This window comes from Pongo abelii, chromosome 4 (assembly GCF_028885655.2).
Source record: "Pongo abelii isolate AG06213 chromosome 4, NHGRI_mPonAbe1-v2.0_pri, whole genome shotgun sequence".
Classification (NCBI taxonomy): Eukaryota; Metazoa; Chordata; class Mammalia; order Primates; family Hominidae; genus Pongo; species Pongo abelii.
In genome coordinates this window covers 107,798,800-107,821,447 of record NC_071989.2, presented here as the reverse complement: position 1 = coordinate 107,821,447, position 22,648 = coordinate 107,798,800, and positions in this window count along the sequence as shown.

Genomic DNA, 22,648 nt, shown 5'->3' with positions numbered 1-22,648 from the left:
GAGTCTAGCTCTGTTGCCTGGCTGGAGTGCATGGGCGCGATCTCGGCTCACCGCAATCTCCGCCCTCCCGGGTTCAAGTGATTCTCCTCCTGCCTCAGCTTCCTGAGTAGCTGGGATAACAGGCACGCACCACCACGCCTGGCTAATTTTTGTTTTTTGTTTTTTTTTTTTAGTAGAGACAAGGGTTCACCATGTTGGTCAGGCTGGTCTCGAACTCCTGACCTTGTGATCTGCCCACCTCGGCCTCCCAAAGTGCTGAGATTACAGGCGTGAGCCACCATGCCTGGCACTATAGGAATGAAAATGTATACCTGCATTTCACGGTGAGAGCAAGAGGGTGAAAGGGAGAACACAGAATAAATATGAGGAAGCTACAGCTTCAGAAGTAGAAAAAGCAGGCTACAACAAGGCTTGAGAGTCACACTATCCATATGTAGGACTTCTTCTCTGTTATTTAAGTCTAAGTATATTACGATATTGACAGTGATATCTAAACAACTAAGGAAGAAGCAGAGAAAGTTCAATAAGGATGTATATAAGAATGTGCATTTTAATTTAGCGGCACAAAATATCAAATATTCTCCAAAGCACTAAATACCTTGTCATACTATGATACATAAAATATTAAAAGCAGGAATATATATATATGTATCTTTCTGTTTCTCTGTCTCTCTCTCTGAGGTTGGAAATTTGGATTTTAAGGATTTTCTGAAGATTGTAAGATTTTAAAAATCTGTTTCATGATATGAAGTGAGCTAACTATTATATGTTCATATATATATATATATTAGACTGTCTTTTATCTTCAACTAAAGAGAAAAAATGAGGGAGCACCAGATACAACTAAAGAAAAAAAATGAGGTAGCAGCAGATACAAAAATTAATTATCCAAAATAGGGTAGAATACAGGAAGAATACTGGCATTCATATCTGAATTACTCCACCATCTGGTACTCCTAGACAGCTGTGAAATTAGTTAACCTCTCTATGATAGCTTCATCATATTTAAAATGAATCTAAATAATTATCACTGGATTCGGGTGAAGAATATATGAAATCATATAGTAACGATTCTAACAATGATGACGTGAATCACTAAAATAATGTTTTTATTTAAAACACATACTCTGGCCTTAAATTGCTTAGACCTAAATTCCAGCATTGCCACTTAGTAGTTGTACTGCTTATTAACCTTGAGGAAGCCATGAACCTTTTCAAAAATTCAGGGTTATCAGAAATATTAAGGAGTGATCCTAACAGCACCTATATTTATATATGTACCATATATTCATTATTTCTGTAAAAGCATGAATGGAAGCCAGTCTATTATTTTCAAAATGACATAGTTTGTTAGTTATGTTGATTATTTTTCCTTGATGCCACTTCTTTTTTTCAATATTTGATTTTGAAAGGTCACCTTAAGAGTAGAGAGTTTAAATTATTTTCTCTTTTTGGATAGCTTTTATAATAAGTTTGTTATGAACATTTGTTACTTGTGGAATAATTGAGTTTTAAGGATTTTCTGAAGATTTTAAGCTTTTAAAAATGTGTTGCTTGATATCAAGTGAGCTAACTCTATTGTATGTTTCTTTATTCTTACAATCTTAGAAAATAGGAAAATCCCAGAAGCAGCCAGAAAGTTCAAATGTTAACAGTCTCAGCCTATCCAAACCCTTCGTCTATGCTAAAGAGAGACATTAAATGCCTGGTTTATTTTACCAGCTTCAACTGCAGTAGCCAATAAGTAGAACCATTTAGTACCATTATCTGTATTTGGAAAAAATACTCATCCCTATTAGATGCCTACCTGCTATCTGCTCTGATCAGTGCCTCTTCATTCCCACCCTCTTCCAGTGACCTCCACAATTCAAAATTATAGGAAAAAGATTTCTCTTTTAACAGTATCACGTTCTTTTGAAAAATCACCTGACATTATGCCTTGCATTTTTGGGTTTGCACCAGAATCCTGAAGTACATCCGGGGGCTCTCCTGCATTGCCATCTTTTGTTATACCACTTAACATCACCGCTGAAACTAGTCCAAAGAAGGTTTAAATGGAAGACACTTAGTGCCATTTACTGTGTTGTATCAAATTCAGTATTCTTTCATATCTCAACAGTATATCAATGCAACTCATTCTCTAATATATATTCCGGCTAACAGGTTATAAAGTGACTTGTTCGCCAGTAGCTTAGCAACTCTTCTAATGTGTAATTGCTAATATCAAAATGTGCAGATAATAGTATTGTATTTGTTTAATTTCCTCATCTGAGTCTCTGACAGCAAGTTTTGCCTGAATTCACAAAGGAAACACAGTTCAAGACATCAGTGCAATCTCTATTTCATATATACATGTTACATTTAACATGCAGCTATTAGTGGAGAGTTCTAATATATATCATCCCTATAAACATTTCTACCTTAGTCACTGTCATTTAAGCAAAATGGAAAAATAATATAATGTTACGAAATCATATGAGTAAATTTAACATTCAAAGAACAAATCTGAATTTGTAGCCCTGAATGTAACTTGAAAGAGACGTTCATTATTTGCCTGCTCCAATAAGAAAATACACAGCTAGCAGTGTCAGTAGCTGTGCATAGGTAAAAGGCGAGAAGACACTACTCTCTTACAGTCATTTAGAACAATGCTAGTGAGTATTGCAGGCAAAAACAAGGTAGATTGATTCATAAAGCTTTATTTTGAATTATAGAAGTCCTTTGGAATACATGGTGGATTGGTTCCAGGACCACCCTACACAGCAAAATTCACACATACTCAAGTCCTACAGTTGGTCCTGTGGAACCCAATATATAAAAAGCCGGCCCTCTCATATATGCTTGTTGAAAAAAATCTGAGTATAAGTAGGCCTGTGCAGTTCAAACCCCAGTTGTTCCAAAGTCAAGTATGTAACGTAGTTAAGTAGCCTACATGATTAAGGACAAGAAATAACTAAGCTTATACAATCTCATTATTTTGGATTAACAGAACCTTCTAAGAACATATAGAGACATTACATAGAATCCATATATCTGTGTTTGGGGAGATTCTTTGAGGTGACAATAATTCTTGAGAAAAGGAACAAGCTGGTTCATGATATCACAGTACTTCAAATAGAGAGAGAGAGAGTCAATCATGAGACATGAGGATGTAAAGATCTATGATACAAAAAACAACTACCCTCAAATTTAAATTTGCAGGCAGACAAATTATAAATGAAATGGCAATATAACTTAAATGTCAAGGATTCTGTTATTTAATATCATACTTTGAGAAATCTAGGCAGAGATAGCAAATGCTGTGTCATTTTGAATAAATTACTCAAATAAACTCAAGTAACCATTTCATTATACAATGACGTGGTGCACCTGAAAAAGATTAATAGAACCTTATAAGAGTAGGCCCAGAATCAGAAATAATTTATTTGGTGGTATCTAGTAAAGTATTGAACAACTTAAAGATTTCATAAATACTTATAGAAAACGAAATGGATATAAATATCTTTGTTATTTATGATGGATTTTTAAATGTATGGTTAACATTTTGGATAATTTTAATAATTTAAATCTAAAATGTTTATAAACTTATTCTATTTTTAAAATTTTCTATAAAATTTCAAGTTACATTACCTCTCAGGATACTGCAATACTGGTATTGAAATAGGGGCGGTCTTCTATACTTATGTATAAAATCTTGTCCCCAAACTGAGAAATCAAGGACAGGAGGCTTCCAGAAAGTAGGGGAATGTTATTTCATTCCTATTCATTTTTACTCTAAAATGTTGATGTTTGTAGCTTAAAGTACACTTATTTTTAAGCTGATATCTATTAAATAAATAACACAGATCTGGTTTTCTTTGAAAACATAATTTGGTTCATATATTTCATAAATAAAATTTATAGTACCATTTTCATAGCAGCTAAAGTAAAATAAATATCTTAATATGTATTTTATAAAAACATGATGAATTAATATCCTCTGATTATTTTTAGAAAACATAATTGGCACAATTTGTACAAAATGAAACATTGCAACTATTTGTTTATCAAACTATATTTCTGGGAAAAAAATGGTCATATTATTGGGATACCAGTATAAAAAATTAAATGAACAGAAAATTTTGATACAAACTCAGCATTGCAATTTTGGTAATTCTGTTAGTAGAACAGAAAGTTGCTTTAAATATGTTCTGTTGAGCTTGTTTTCAGTCTCAGTGGGTAGTAAAACAAAATAGTAATTTTGTTGGAGGAAAATAGAAATCAATTGGGTGCATTAACTATTCTGTATGCTGTGAATTGAAAGAATGCTTGAAATAATGTGTTTTTACAACGCTATCTGATTTTCAGGTTCACTGTTCTTCTACTTGGTCATTTAAAATAAAACTTCAAGTTATATACATGTGTTGAAAGGGTAAATGCTTTTTATTTAGGTACAGAACACCAATCTCAAGATGGATCTAAATCCAATTTAAAGATGATTTGATTTTTATAGGCACCTAGGTAAGAAAAACGGATAAATAAATAAGTGTACCAGTTCAGTTGTCATGGAAATCAGGGGACAAAAATGAAGTATTTTACTCATGGACTGTTTTTTGGTCCAGTTACCATTTCTTATTATCTGTTTTCCATGTTTACAGGAAGTGGGCTTTAAGTAGCACTCTCATACATTTCTATGGTTTGAAGCAGCCATAGCAACAAGTGCAATTATCATTCTTACATTCAGTCAGAGATTGTCCTTTCATGTGGCTATTTCATGCAGTAAGTATTATTAAATGTTTTAAATTAGAGATAAACAATCTACTCTAAAGAAATACAGGAAAGCAGATAAGATTGGCTTAGGTCATTACACATGACATTTTAGTGTTTTTTTCTCTATATATTGAAAAATCTATTTCACTCAGCAAAAATAAGCAACAGGCAAGCATAGTCAGGATTCTCTTCTGCAGGTAAATCTGATTTTTTCCAGTGTTTTAGAAATAGTGTTTTAGTCACCTGGAGCCCATCACTTCCATTTGTGTATCATTCAAACTATGAGTCTCTAGATAGATTACCCAGGCCTCTAACTAAAGAATTTATTTGGTAATTCCTGTGATCATAGGCAGTTATAAATGTTATACAAAGTTTCTACAAGTATAAATCAAAATGATTAGACTAGAAAATCCAAGGAGAAACGAAGATCTCATTAAACCATAGAATACACATTTGTTCAAATGAAGGGAAGGAGGCTTACATGGTGAATAAAGCAATTTTACGTATAGAAAAAATGCTGCTTAAGGGCATATTACAAGAAAAGAAACCGAGAAATTTGTCCTGAAGTCATAGAAAATGAAATAAAATTGAAAAAACATCTGTGAGTCAAGAAGCAGGAGCTGTGCATTTTACTTCAGAAATAAATGAGATGATTTACGATCAGTTTTTTTAATAGAATGGCAATCAAGGATTATATGACAAGAAGAATAATTTGTCAGATGTAATAAGTTGATAGCTAATGAAGTACACTGGGTACTTTATTGAAGCTTTACACTGATTGTCTAAGTTCTCACAGTGACCCTGTGAGTTAGTGTTTACTCCCATTTACTGATAAGAATATAGAATCCCTCTACACGGCATTGTCACTATTCATAAATCAAATGATTGTATACATGCGTTTAACTGTTATTTGACTTTCTATTATTTTCCATGAATCTCTTCCTCAACTTTCATTGTTATTCTCAGTCCTTTACAGCTACATATTTTATACAAATTTACCTTTTTTTTTTTTGAGACAGTATCTTCATGATGTCACTCAGGCTGCAATGCAGTGGCACGATCATGGCTTACTGCAACATCAAGCTCCTGGGCTAAATAAATTCTTCCACCTCAGCCATCCAAATAGGTGGGCCACCATATCTGGCTAATTTGTTTGTGAGTGTGTGCATGTGTGTGTGTCTGTGTGTGTGTATGTGTGTGTGTAGGCAGAGTCACTATGTTGCGCAGGCTCATCTCAAATCCCTGGTCTCAAGCAATCCTCCTGACTTGGTCTCTCAAAGTGAAATTTAAATTTTGCATGTCAATTTGAACTAAAAATCTTGACATTTAAGTCCCTTTTTCCATTAAATTCAAATATTATTATTGAAAAGGTTGACATCTTAATATATTTTCTTACAATTTGTAAGCAGAATGCATTTCTCCAATTATTTAGGTATTGAACAATATCTCTCAATTTTTCTTTCTATTCATACTGTGATTATATTAATAAATTTTGTTATATTTATTCTTACACATTTAATTCTTATAGCTATTGTAAATTGTATTTTAAATTTTCTTTGACAGTTATTTGTTACTGTTATATACAAATTCAGTAAGTTTTAATATCTTCCCCTTATATCCAATTAACATGCTAAATCTGCAATAGTTCTAATAATTTATATTATTGTGGATTTTCTTGGTACATAATAGTTTCAATAGCAAAAAGTAATAATATTTTTTCTTTTCAAGAATATTTTTCTTATCTTATTGCACAGGTTAAGATTGCCATATGTTGTGAAAAGAAATATTGATAACGGACATCTTTGTCTCATTCCAGATCTCAGGGAATGAGATCTATTCAACCATTTTGTATGATATTTGCTACAGGATTTCAGGCATATTCTTCATCAGATTAAAGACATTCCCTTTTATTGTTAGATTATAATATTTAGGCAAACTGTTCCTCGTGGCCCACTCAACTAGAAACTATTCAGGGAATAAAACCTTGGAAAACCTAGTGCAATGGGTCTAAATAAATATAATGAAACACAGTATCTGTCTCCTTATTAAATTCTCATTTCTATGAGGCAGAGAGAGTGTTGTTTTATGCCCATAATTTGATCCTTGTAGTGCCTTTACAGGGCCTGAAACATAGCAAATAGTCATAGTCAAACATGTTGAATTAACAAATATTTTTTAAATTGTTAATACAAAAAAATTGATGTGGGGAGATATAAAACACATTTGTAAAAGTGAGTCATAACACAATTTGTTGAAATTGATTGTACCGTGAAAACTATATACATATAAGAACATAGTACAGAACAAATGACTAAAATGATTCTCTGTGTAATAATTGAGTATGTTTATTTTTGTTCATATCATATATGTCATACATATATACTTCCCAATAGGCACTAAGGAATGTTTTGAATGTTTAATTCAAAAACTGGTATAGACACCTCTACCACTTAGTATTTCCCAAATTTAACTCATGAGTTGTTCAACTTTTTTCTCATTAAATAGTGCCATTGAATCATTCAATGTAAAAATATATTTTTATTTTAGTTATCTTACTGTTCACCAAAAGCCGTATATTCTACCTCTTAATCTTTCACCTTTTTTCCCAACCATTTTTTCTATTCCTCTTCTCCAAACTGAATTTATAACACCTCCAAGACTATCTTTAAAAACATCACACATATCAGATAGTAAATGTCTTCCAATATGTGTCCAGGAAGGTGTTTGATGATAGGGAAGATGACAAAAGATGTTGGAGAAGGAACATTAGTCACTCAGGTAAACGAGTAAAGTTTATATTATACAATTAGGTAAACACAATGCTAGAGTTAGGCACTAATAACTGCTGCCAAATTTGGCACTTAATACAGCCTTGCTAGAGAGACAGGATTTCAAGAAATTTTCTCTGATAATCTTTCATTAGAGACACATTGATTGGTAATTTCTCAAATAAAATAGCTTTTTCTTTTACTTTGACAGTAAGCATGATTAATTTTTGTATCTCTCAGAATACAGAGAACAAAACAGAGAATACACACACTAGTTATTTTAATAAGCAGAATTTTATACACAACATTATGTAGAAAGAGATTGGGGAACCAGAAAGGCAAAAGGTGACAATCAGGTAACACAAACATAGTAATGTAGGAAGCAGCAACTGACCCCTATGGCTGGGGGAACATGAAAGAAATTGTTGTTCTTAGAATCTAAAAGCTTAGAAATTCCAGAAGGAACAAGTACTCAGATTTCTAAGGAAAAAATGCCAACAGGCTTTCACAGACAGGAACGAGATAAAGTCACTTCTGTGGATTGTGGGAAAACACTGAAAACACTGGAAACTGGCACCACAAGAAATATGATTTCCAGAGTCTCAACTCCAGCATGAAAAGCACAATATGGCAGTGTGGGTTTGGGAATCAGACACAATAGCTTAATAATCAGTATAATTCTCAATTAAATCTTTCTAAATACAGTAAACAAAATAAATTATAAAATAATATTAATTGGAATATCACTACTCAAAAAAAAATTGCTAGTATTTTAGTAAATATTCCAAATATTAAACTGTACTCACATCTTGCAAACATGATATAAATTTTTAATTAAACAAAGCCCTGCAGTTAGAAATGCTGCTTTATTCAATAAACAATATGTCAGGCATTTCTTTCAATGTAATTAATTTAACTGTACATTGTTATTTTAATGGCTGCCTAAAATTCTGTTATATAAATGTACCCTATTTTATTTATCCTCACTAATTAGGTTTTCTAGGAAAATTCCATTTCTTTTACCATTACTCTGGATAGGCAATAGTGTAAAAAATATCCATGAAGACAAATGCTAGCTGACATTATCTTTCTAAAATACATTTCTATTTAAGCAATGGTGAAATCAGGTAATACACAAGTCTTATATGATGCCCAATGTTAAATAGCCCTACAGAAACTTTAGAATAATTTACATTTGTACAAATGTAATACCTATTTTCTTCCATCTTAACTTAATATGAGTTTGTCAATGTTAGTAATCTTAAAGAATTTAATGGAGGTCATATTGTTTAAATTAGTAGTTAGTAACAAAGTTAAATGTATTTTTAGTTTTATTATTAATATGGGTTTTTTTGTTACATTTAAATCATTTATGCCCCAGGGCAAATATCAGTGTAATTACAAATAAATAAATGTACAGTTCCAATAAATTTACCTTTTCAATTGCCCCGATGATATTCTTTGATGAACCATTACAAATTGCTTTCAAATCAGAATGAGTTATAAATCCGTGAAAACAATTATTATTCTGCTAAGCATTCATATACAGTTGACCCTCAAACAACATGGTTGTGAACTGTGTGCATCTACAAATATGTGAATTGTTTTCTGCATATATTAATTTTTTGAGATTTGCAACAATATAAAAAACTTTCAAATAAACTGTATAGCCTAAAAATATCAAAAAGTAAGAAAAAGTTATGTTATGAATGCATAAAATATATGTAGATGCTAGTCTATATTTACTACCATAAAATATATACAAAATTATTATTAAAGGAATTCAACACCAAAGGTGTCAAAGTGGTCTACTTGCTACAAGTACCACATCATTAATTCAGCCTCTAAATCAAGGAGTCATAAGGACTTTAAGGCTCATTACACATGGTACTCTATGGAAAGGATTGTCAAAGCTATGAAAAAGACCTCCAATAGAGAGCACAGCATGAAATTCTGGAAGGGTTATACCATCGAAGATGCCACTGTAGTCATAAAAAAGGCCATGAAAACCATCAAGCCTGAACAATAAATCCCTGCTGGAAAAAACTGTGGTCAGATGTCCTGAATGACTTCATGGGATTTATGACAGAGCGAAAATAGGAAATCATTAAAGTGATTGTGAACATGTAATTTTGTACACTTTATTTCCCTGGCTTTCTTCTCACTACACCTAAGCCTCCAGACCCTAAATATAGCTTGATAGTATGTCTTTTAAAAAGCACTTTTATCTTCCTGTATGCCAATGTAATCCGAAGCAAATTTACACCCGGGGCTAAATGTTTTAGAAGGAAACTAATGTAGTTTGACATGCTTTTAAGAGCAAACTTGTTTTTTTTTTTGTAAATGAGAACAGTGACTTTTAAAATGAGACTAAGTAGAAATAAAAATTTTATGTTATTTTTAAAATGTTACATGCTACCCATAAAGATATTTCTCAACCTTTTGTAGTTGGTTAGCTTGGAAAAAACAATACTTATGAGAAATTTAATTTGAAAATTAATATATAGTGACCCTAATAATGACTTCCCAGTGACCCCAGGGATTTGTATAGCACAAACTAAGTGAGGTCCTTTGCCATTATTGTCACGAAAGATGAAAAAAGTAAACCAACTGCCATTTTTAGGCCATGTCAATCTCATCGATTTTTTCATTTTGTTATGAAATAATATATAACTATAATAATAATATACACAAAATATCTATAAGGATTTTAAAATAAAAACAAATTAATGGAACATCTTATGTAATGTATATATACATATATACACATATACACTGTATAAAATGTATGTTATTTTAAAAGAAAAATAAAATAACAAGTCTTGAACCTACCCACAATAGAACAAGAAGAAGTAATTTAACATCAATTGCTTGATTATCTTTAATTCATTATTTCCTCCTGGCACTTATATTTGTCTTCAGACCATATTGCTTTGAAATTTAATCTTGTTTCTTCTTTTCACACCTTCGCCAAGGATCAGTTCTGTGTATTTTTTCCTTAAGATATTATTAAAACTAAAGAAAGCAATCCCATTGAATTACTTTACAGAGAAAAGCATCTCAAAAATCTGTAATTGCCTTATATAACCTGTTGTAAGTATGTTCTAATTAATGCATTTCTTATTGACAATTTCCTTCAGAAAATGTTATATCCTGAATTAATATCTATAGCTCTTGGCTTTTATTTTTTAATCTCATTTATTTGTAACTTACTTTGAAGTATCTGAACTTTGAAGTATTCTCTCTCTCTCTCTCTCTCTCTATATATATACATGTATATATATGTATATACATACACACACATATATACACATATATACATATATATGTATATATACACATATATACATATATATATATATACACATATATACATATATATGTATATATACACACTTAGCTACTGGGGCTATACTCATGAAGTATATACATACACACTTAACTACTGGGACTATACTCATTAAGTCAAACACTTTCAAATACCTTCACAATTCAAGCATGTAAACAGAATGTACATATTGTCACTTGGTTTATAAAAATGAGCAATTTCAAAATAACGTCCTATAGGGAAGTGTGCTCCTTTTAGAAGCAAAGCATTCAAATAGTGTGATGGTTGAACAACAATGCCAACCACACAAATGTGCAAAAGGGATTCAACTTGATTTACACTAAGATAGGAATGAATATTCCTAGAACCTTGCCGTTTATGTTGGTAATTTCCTGGAAGTTTTATTTAGATAGTTTTCTGAGTCAGTGTAGTAATAGGGAAACAAATTTCGAATGGTCTTGAACCAATTTCTAGTTTCTAAGATCTCTCACTAATTAGCTGTGTAATTACTCTGGGCCTCATTTTTCTCATGTAGAAAATGAGGAGCACTTGGAACATAGCAACTGCTCAGTAAATATTTGATGAGTACATGAACTTGTGCATGAGTTGTAATCTCCACGTAGATGTAAAAATCCAGCAATGAACACATATCACTGCTGTGACAGCACGTAGTATTAGAACACGATATTTTTGTGGCATGGTTCAAACTTTTGCAAAACTTAAAACAGAATGAATAATACTTCACCGTAGTACCATATTATACTGCACCATAGTACTGCAGTATAATATGCATAATACTGCACCATAGTAATCACATCTCTGTATATAAAAGCCAACACTTTTATAATGTTTATGTTGTATTAATGTTTTACTTATATTTATCATAAAATAGATTCATAGGATAATAAAATAAAAACAGGTCTCAAAGACTGTTCCATTATTTAAAAACATTCAGCAGGAGACTGAAGATCACAGAGATAATTTTTTCCAAAATTCTACAGAAAGGCCTCAAAATTTTCTCAAATTTCTGTCAAGTGTCTACATGTATATAAGTGGAAATTATTTCAGTTCAAAAATGTATGTAGGTAAAAAGTAACTGAAGAAAATTACATAGCATAATCAATTACTGAGGAGGATCACAATAAAAATGAAATTGCAGAAAAGTATATAACTTTATTTTATAATAAAGTAAAATAGACCAGATCATATTAAAAATGAACTAATGTAAAGAACAGATGGTTGAAAAGAAAAAAAATATGTAAATGGCATTTACCATATGAAAATATATTTAACCTTTCTCATAATAAAATAAATAAATGTTAAAATTACACTGGCATATTATTTCTCTTAAAAGTGGCAAAACCTCAAAAGCCCAAAATATGATCTTTTGGCAAAGTAGTGGGGAGCTTGTAATTTTACACTGCTGTAGGGAAGATAATGCGGTGTAATCATGATGTAGAGAAAAGGGCAGTAAAATATGAAATTCCATGTACATATTCCCTTAGACTGAACTAAGCCAAATTCAGGAAATCATACCAAATGGGTATTGAGAAAAATATGAAAAGACATAAGCACAGGGTTATTCATCATGGCGTTCAATGTAATACGAAAAGCCTCACAAATAAGTCTGTATCACAACATTATGTGTACCCCATGCACATATGCAGTTATTATGTACCAATAATTAAATTTTTTAATAAAAATTTAAGAGATCTATTATGTACAGTATATCCACAAAGTGAGGTAAAGAAAAGCTAAATAAATGAGGACATTCTCTATATATTCTTATGCAGTAAACAAAATATACATGTAATAGATTTTTATTTGAAGAATAAAGGAGGAAAGAAGAAAGGAATAAAGAGAAGGAAGGAAGGAAGGAAGGGAGAGAGGGAGGGAGGGAGGGAGGGAGGGAGGAAGGAAGGAGAGAAGGAAGGGAGGGTATTCAGTTCTATTTGTTTAAAAAAAGCTGTTTCACTTATGATAATTTGGATGCCAAATTTTGAAAACCCAAGTTGAATGTCTTTAATCTACACAACCATCTTTTGAAATGTCTGCTATATTTCTCAGTTTTACAAATAAGAAATCCTAGGTTAAGATAATTAGATGACATTCCTAAAGTGGTGCAGCTAGAGACGGGGAATGGGTTTGAACCAAGTTCAATATGGTGTTGCTATCATTAGAATCTGTGTGCCCACCCAAATCTCATGTCGAATTGTAATCCCCAATGTTGGAGATGAAGCCTCTTGGGAGGTGATTGAATTATGGGGGTGGTTTCTCATGGTTTAACAGCATCCTCCTTAGTGCTGTCATGGTGATAGAGATTTCTTGTGAGATCTGGTTCTTTAAAAGTGTGGCACCTCCCCGCTTTTCTCTTTTGCTCCTGTTCAGGCTATGTAAGATATGTCTGCTTTCACTTTGCCTTTCACCATGATTGCAAGGCAAAGTGGAGTCCTGCCTGAGGCCTCTCTAGAAGTCTCACAGATGTCATCATGCTTCCTGTACAACCTGCAGAACCATGAGACAATTAAACTTCTTTCCTTTATAATACCCATTCTCAGGTATTCTTTATAGCAGTGTAAGAACGTGGTGTTAAGCCTGCAGGTGCACAGAGTGCAGGAGTTGAGGCTTGAGAGCTTCTTCCTAGATTTCAGAGAATGTATGGTACAGTCTGGATGTCTAGGCAGAAGCCTAATGCAGGGGTGGATCCCTAATGTGCACTTCACCAGTAGAAGTTCACAGGGGAATTGTGGGGTTGGAGCCTCCACATAGAGTCCCCACTGGAGCACTACCTAGTAAATCTGTGAGAAGACGGCCACCGTCCTCTGGATCCCAGAATGGTAGATCCACTGACAGCTTGCACCATGCACTTGAATAAAGACGCAGGAACTCAATCCCAGCCCATGAAAGCAGCTGGGAAGGGGGCTGTACCCTGCAGAGCCATGGGGCAGAGATGCCCAAGGCCTTCTGTGCCCATCTCTTGCCTCATTGTACCCTGGATGTGAGACATGGTGTCAAGTAAGAATATTTTGGAGCTTTAGGATTTAATGACTGCTGTGCTGGATTTTGGACTCACATGAGGCCTGTAGCATTTTTGCTCTGGCCAATTTCTCTCTTTTGGAAGGGGAGTATTTACGCAATGTCTGTACCCCGATTGTATATTGGAAGTAACTAACTTGTTTTTGATTTTACAAGCTCATAGGCAGAAGGGACTTGCATTGTCTCAGATGAGACTTTGGATTGTGGACTTCTGCATTAAATATGGAATGAGTTAAGATTTTGAGGGATGGTTAAGAAGGGATGATTGTATTTTTAAAATGTGAGAACATGAGATTTGGGAGGGTACCGAGACTGAATAATATGGTTTGGCTCTGTGTCCTCACCCAAATCTCTTGTCAAATTATAATCCCCAATAATAGAGGTAGGGCCAGGTGGAAGGTGACCGGGTCATGGCGTGGGTTCTCATGGTTTAACAGCACTCCCCTGGGTACCATTGTGGAAATGATGATTTCTTGTGAGATCTGGTTGTTTGAAAGTGTGTGGCACCTTCCTCATTTTCTTTTTTGCTCCTGATCCAGCCATGTAAGATGTGTCTGCTTTCCCTTCACCTTCTGCTATGATCGTAAGCTCCCTGCAGCCTCCAAAGAAGCCAAGCTGGTGACACCATGCTTTCTGTACAGTCTATGGAACCAACAGCCAATTAAACATCTTTTTTAATAAATTGCTCAATCTCAAGTATTTCTTTATAGCAGTCCAAGAACGAACTAATACATATGTCAGAAATTGTTCTTTTATCTATTGTGTGAACAGAAAAAGTTGCCTTCTAACCTTGGATCACTCTGTGGGGTAAAGGTCTGTATTTAAATCTGGAGGGCCAGCAAGGAGAAAGAATTAGATTATTTTGAGTTAAATGAAAATTTATATGCATTCCATTATTTGATTTTCTATTTGCCATGATGATTTGGTTATTGTATGATACCTAATTGCTCTCAGTGCCAAACTTCACACAACAAATGGAAGGAGCATATGGACACATTTAATGACCCTTTTGAAAAGCTCAAATAGACAGAGTAAAAATCCAATATTACTACTTATAACCCTCTACAGTTAAACCTGTTTCCTCTAATTATTTCAGGATCATTGAATTGCATAAATGATAGTATAATGAAAACAGAAAGATAAATGTTATATATTTATTTTCATCATTATGATCATGTATACTAAAGATCTTTTTATTGTAGTAAATAAATGAAACAATTATCCATAGAAAAACCACTGAACAGAATTAATGCAAAAAATAGATGAACCTATTATCATATTGACTGTAAAAGCTAAATAAATTATTTTTTGTGCTGTTACACATCTCTCTAGAAGGCACTGTTTTGTTTTTTGTTTGTTTGTCTTTCTTTTTACCAATTTGCTGCCTGTTGGAGAAACAGTTGTCTGAACCCATAGGTTGAGACAAAGAGAAAACAACAGCATCTTCTAATTGTGCAAATTATAGGTAAATGATCCCACTGAACTACATTGACCAACCTGAGAATCTAGCATAGAGAGGCTATTAAAGGTAGTGGCATGGAACTCAGACCACATTTTATGAATTTAGTCCTTAAAAGAGTCTCTGTGCTGCAACATCTTCAGGACAGAAGAAAACACACGTGTATTTGTGTGTGTGTGAGAGAGAAAGAGAAAAAGGTAGCGGCATGGAAATTAGGCAACATTTTATGAATTTAGTCCTTGAAAGAGTCTCTGAGCTGCAGTGTCTTCAGATAGAAGAAAACGTGTGTGTGTGTGTGTGTGTGTGTATAAATATGTCCATGTGTACGTGTGTGTATGTGTGTGTGTGTGTGAGAGAGAGAGAGAGAAAGAAAATATATATTATTTATACAGTGTGTGTGAAAGAGAGGACTTAGCTAAATATTCAAAAATTGGCAACCTTCTCTTCTTCTAGCTAGAGTCACTTCACTATTCATTGTTGGTGAAGAATAAACTTTCCTCATTAGGAATGCCAGTTTGACAAACACTGTAATAATGAGAAAACACCTAAGACTAAAGAATGAAACTAGGGTAGGTTGGCCATTAAGCATACCTCAAGACACTACCCTTTTATTTATAGGAAGCATCGTTAGTGTACATTATTGTTAAAAATTATTTTACATAAGGGGGTTCAGTTGATTTTAATTTTATTTGTAAGCATGTGATTTACTACCATAGCATAATGTATTTATCCTATTATTGGGTGAAAAAATTTACTGAAGTTTGAGAGTATCTAAAGTGGCAAATAGAAATTAACTAAGCATCCAGGGTATGAGATTCATTATAAAACAAGTGGACTCGCTGTACATTGTTCATACAGTCTTTAAAACCACCTGAAAATTCCTTTATCATTTTCTATCAAAACAAAATAAAAATACTCATCTTAGAGAAAAAATCAAAAGCTATGTCTGATTTCTTAAAATTATATCAGTAATTCTAAATATCTCTAAGCTTTCTAAATTTCATTACAGTGTCAAAATATGATAAAAACCCTTCTTGATGCCAGTGAGAGATGACATAATGAAAATATTTTAATTTACATGAGAGAGCTTGTTAAATCGATATTAACAAAACTGATATTCCTAAATAAAGACCTAATGACATATAGTAAGCACAGTAATAATAACAGAAAGATTTTATTTAATTTCTTTATAAAATTTGTAGAATAAAATTCCATCTGTAATTAATAATATCATTTTATTCAATTGCACTAATCAAGCTACAGTTTAATATGGAACAAATTTAATTATGCCACAAGCACCCCCTAAAGCTTTAGCAGATTGCCTAGGAATCTAAAATAGTGCAATGAAAATTCTTTTTAAAAATATTTCAATTATATTTCAATGAGAAAAGATTGCTTTTTACTAATGACATTATAATATATACACATACCCTTTCCATAGCTTTCTGGGATTCTTTAAACATCTGTTACAGGATTGATCACTGGATATAGCTCCAAAATCAAAGATATTCTGAAATTATGAAAATGCATTATACTCATAGCATTCATGTTTGAAGAAAAACTTACTTCACAATTAAACCTAATCTATCAACCATTCCAATCAAATTAGTCCTAATCATTTAAAAATTCAGCATTTCACAACTAAATGAATATCACAAATCTGCAGGAGTATTTATGCAATGGTATTTTTATCATCTTATGTTGATGACCCAGGTTTTCATACTTAGAAAACATCAGCATGTAGATGACATTTAAACAATGAAACGGATGAGATTGCTTCAGAGACATAGTAAATACAACAGAGAATATGGCCCAGGAAAGATTCTGGAGACATTCCGCAATGTAAAGCATCTTAAACATGCTTTAGCTATAGGTGAATGGCTCTGAAATAACAATAGCAATAACGAAAACTGTTTTTTGTGCCTTCTCTTTACTCTTCTCATTTTTCCCTCCTAGTTCCTTCTCTAAATCTATAAAAATACCTTGTACTTATGACCATATTAGGATACATATATAGTCTAAATACATGGAAAATAGGTCTATTGAAACTTTCTCTGTATATAGAGCTAGCCAGAGTGTATAGAAACAGCAAAAAAATTTCAAATGCTTGAGAAAATAGTCTTTGTATGTTGCATGAATCAGAACAATTCTCCTTTCTACTTGCTTCATTAACTTGAATTAATGAGGAAGATAAGTTAACTGCATATTTCATAGTTTTAACTCATTAGTTAGATAAGTGTGTCACTTTTTCTATCCCTGTTTACTAGAGTTACATGGCAACCCGGGAGTAGTATGAGGATGATTTTGGAACTGCAGGCATTGGTCTAGTCATAGGCGATAATGTTGCTTATGCATATTGCAGCACATGTTCAATTAGTCAGTTTCACAGCCAAAAAGACAGTATAGAATGGGAAAAGAGAAAGTTGTGCTCTCCTAGGACCCAGAGTGAAGTGGCCAAGAGTAAAAGCAGTCTAGGGAGACTTTGCAATTTCCCATAAGAAAGATCAAATCCACACAGAGAAAAAAGCAGGAGAGAGAATTCTTACTAGAATTAAAGGAGAATGGCAAAAACAATTCATAATAATTATGTTAATATAATAACTGGAAAGAAAAGTCTGCCAGAAGACTTGAGAGAGAAGACTTGAGAGTAGACAATAAGAAACCCTGTCCTTATCAATATTTATACAATATATAAATTAAAAGATATAGGAAATTTTTTCACTCTAGGTCATTGGCATAATGCCAAAGTAAAAAAGCAAAACATGTTTTTTAGGATGGAATAGGATGAATTTCAAATATTCAAATGTCTGATAGTACAATTTAAAGCATTAAAATAAATATATACACAAAAATTAGTAATACTTTATCTAAATTATGGATTTTCTTTTTACCATTTCCATTATTGTATCATCTTAATTTATTTTCTGTTGCAATCATTTATCACTTTTTATTATAGATGAATAATCAGAACTTCTCTTACATTATGAAAGCAAAGACAAATTATACAAAAGACTCTTATGATATTCTGGCAGCTTTTGTGACAGATTAATCTTTTTGCACTTTATCTGCCCAGTTATGTGTACAGTCACATGCAAAGCTGTAACAATGAGGGATTGAATAAATTTCATTATCTTCTAAGACTCATAGACTCAAAAAAGTAAGAAAAACATTATTAAGTATCATATAATATTGGTACCATGATTATCCGTATTCTAGACATATCTCAAATGTATAATGTAATATTTAGAAAAATGCATTTGACAAAATATTTTCCTCTTCAATTGAATTGGCTGTTTTCACAGGCACTGTTCATCAGTTGGAATGGACTGTTCTGGCACATGCCTCCAAGTTGGCCGTTTCCACTGTGACTCCGCACACAAGTAGTCAGTTGTAATCGAAGGCATTGGGAGCTGTCCTTTAGGATAGTAATATTAGTGTTAAGAAATTCAAACTTTACTACCCCTAACTTTCTCCCATTTTTTTCCTCTTTCCTTTTTTCAACAATAATATGTAAACCCTGTAAATGTGTTTAGAAATCACCTAACTTCTCAACCTGTGCATGTTGACACAGGCATATCATGTATATGCCTAAACAAGTTATATAGAGATGAGATCAGAAAAGTTCAGTTACTTTTTTTATCTCAAGAAAAGATCAAAGATCTTATAGAATTATCCGAGATCCTATAGAATGTTGTATTCCATAGAACGTTGTAGTCCATAGAAGGATTTAAATATTATTATATTAATATTTGAAGCAGGACAATACTACAGGAGTGCCTGGAAAAAGAAATTACATAATCTATCCTATATTTTAAAAGGTCACTCTGCTGCTATGTGAGGGAAAGAATACAGAGAGACAATAGTGGAAAACAATTTTGTAAGCAATTGAAGTAGTACGGATTTGAAGGGATGATACCTTAGAATAGGGTGATATTAGTGTAAACAGTAAAAAGTAATGAGATGTTGGATGTTTCCAAAGTAGAGATGACAAGACTTAATGATGAATTTTATCTGGAATATGAGAAAAGAAAGAAATCTAAAGAAACTCCTTGATGTAAGAGAAAATTGAGATAACATTTCCTGCAGTGAAGAATATTAGAAAAAGGGCTGATTAATGGGAACCAATTAATAATTCATTTTTGCACACATTAAGTTTTGAGATACCTTTTAGATATCCAAGAGGTGATAAGGAGTGGACAGATGAATATGGTTCTAAACACTGAGGACACTTTGGGGTTGGATATAGATTTATGAGCCCTGACAGTATATATGTTATTTATAGTCTTAAGAACTGAAATAAGTTGCCTAGGGAATGTAACTGGGAGAAAATACTTATAAAAACAGAATCTTAAGCACTCAAAACATAGAAGAAGAGGACCCAGCAAAAGCGACCAAGAACCATCAACCTGCGAGGTAGGAAAATGGTGAGAAGATAGTGCTGAGAAGAAGGCACTCTGGAAGCCTACTGAAGAAAATATTTTAAGAAGGTTTTTGTCAACAGCACCAAAAATCATGAGAAGTAGAATAAAAAGACAACTGAGAATTGGCCATTAGGAGCTACAGCCTAATACATTAGTTTGGTCAGAGTGCGCTTACTCCTACAAAATTCTCTCTTAGACCTTGGTGGAAAATACCTTTCAATATTTTAAGTTACTAAACATAAACATGTTAATCTATCAATAATATTCATTTTTCTCAGGAAACCCTAAAATAATTTTTATGAAATCTAAAAACAGACTGTAAGACTCCTTTTTTATTTCTCATGGTAAGAATTGTTAAATATGTAATATTTTGTTTGAGCTGTCAGTTTTCCTGAACACACACAGTTACAGATAATTTACGAATCACTCAAATGAAAGCACCTGTATGTGATTGGAAGATTGCTTGAGCCCAAGAGTTCAAGATCAGCCTGGGCAACATAGAGAGACTCTATCTCTATAAAAAGTAAAAAAAAAAAAAAAAAAAAAAAAATATAAAAAAATATTAAAAACATACAATATGTAACATGTATATAATATATATAACTATAAAAATGAAAAATGATAAAATCAACACATATAGAATCAAAGTATGCTGCAACTACCTAACAGACCCAGTATAGTGACCGGTATGATCATCTCCCTGCTTTTGAATCAACTATTGCATTGACATATAGTGAATACAGCCTAATCTTTAAAGAAGATAAGAAAGCCAAAAAATAAGTACATTTCTATTTTATCAGATAAAAATTTGTGATGGAATTTCTTTTCCATTTTTCTTCAAGAGGCTCAGATATTAGAACTCCCATTTCTAATTGTATTACTTATAATTTATGTGCTAATATATCGAGCATCTATTTCTTCACCAGCTTCATAGATCCTAAATTATTTATAGAGTAAAAAATTATTTGACAGTTAAGACTTAAAGTATCTAGCAATCAAACTTTTTGCTCTCTGAAATAAAAAAGAAAAGCACAATTATAGTGAATATTTTCTTTTAAATAATTCATTAAATGCTTTTCGATTTATAGAAATAATGTACTATTAAAGATAGTATCTTCCTTTCTTGATTAAGAGCTCCTTGAGGGCAGGAAGCTATGCTACTAATGTCAGACAATGTCAAATGTTGAAGCAAAATAGTTAAAATTCAAAGAAATGAAGAGACATTTCAGATCAGTTTCTCTGCAAAGAAAACTCTGAGATGAGGATTTACATACAGGAAGATAATTGAAGAGCACTCATATAATCAACATTTTCAGAGATTAAAGTTGAACTATAATGCTTTCTCAAAAAAGGCTTTGGTCAATCCTACCAAGAGCTCTGGAATTGAGATGGACCCTTCTAAATTGTTTCTCATTTGGTCAAGAGATCTGGGTCTTTGGGGCAGGGAGCTGGGCCTAGTCAATCACCCCACATTGACTAGGCACGAGATTCAGGTTGCCTCTTTGAAAGCATAATGACCTTGGGAGAAACAACTTTCTACATATAAAAGCAAGTCCCAGAAAGGGATTCAGCTGGGAGCTGTGGACCACCAACATCCCCAGGATAATGAATGCTTCAACCCACTAAGAGGGTATGTGGGTTGCTCACCATGACATGCCCATCCCTTAAGTCACTCAGATGTATGTGATTCATTGACATTATGGAGATTGCTTCTTCAGGATTATATTGGGCCTTGTTTCCAGGCAGAAAGTTTTAAGTGATAGATTAATATGATAACCTATAGCCCTTGACTCTGTAACTTTCTTTGATGGCATAACCAAATATCATCACCAGCACTTCTCTCATTCATTCTAGATTCTCCATATAATTGATTATTGCATATGCTTATCAGGCAGAGGACTTCATCTTTTCTGGAGTTGAAGTTACTGCATTTTTCATTTACAGTCAAAATTGAACAAAGGAATATCAAGTAATAGCAAAATAAATGGCCTGGTTTTCCAATTTATTCTTTCATACCCTCCTTATTAGGTAAAAAAAGCCTTACCTCCTCCCAATGAGCAGAGCCAACTCACTCTGACAGGATTTAACTCTTTTTCTATCCGTTGGTCTCTAAGCAGGCAGAGAACAATGTGACTGGGATGTTATCATATCTAGAAATTTAATGGGGATTTTTCTGTGTTATCAAATAAAAACACTTTTCCTCTAGGGAATAGAACCATTAACTACTAAGAGCCCAGAGGTGAAGAGATGAAGGACACATTTTCTAAGTAGATAACTGGAAATCAAGATAAACAGGGTCACTGCTAATTTCACTTCTTTGTTCTCAGACTAATTTTATTTACCAAATGAAGACACTTTATTATATGATGGTGATTGAAATGGTAATTGATCTATGGTATCTGTGAGGTTTTCTCTCCTCAAGCTAACATTTCAACTGTACCTTCAACAGGTTATTCCCTTACTCTATCAAACTTGCAGCTTCTGTGTAGTATGATACAGTAGATGGTGCAATGGATGGCACAGTTAATGATCACTTCCACCTCTTTGCCGTCACATTTGTCCCTTAGTCTTATATAATGTCAGTAGATCAAATACTCTCTAAGTTTCTGTATATCTACCTCAGAAATTTCAATCAGGAAAGGCAACTCCATATCGAAATATGTGTTTATCCAGTAATGATAAAATATCTCTTGAGACCTCTTTCCTTCGCATGCAAATTGCTACCTTCTTGCTGTTTCCTCACATGACCTTTTTTTCTGTGCCCATACATCCCTGGTGTCTCTTTCTCTTATTATAAGGACACCAGTCATATTGGATTAGGGCACCACCCAAACAGCCTCATTTTAACTTAATCACTCTTTAAGGATCTTACTTTCAAATACGGTTA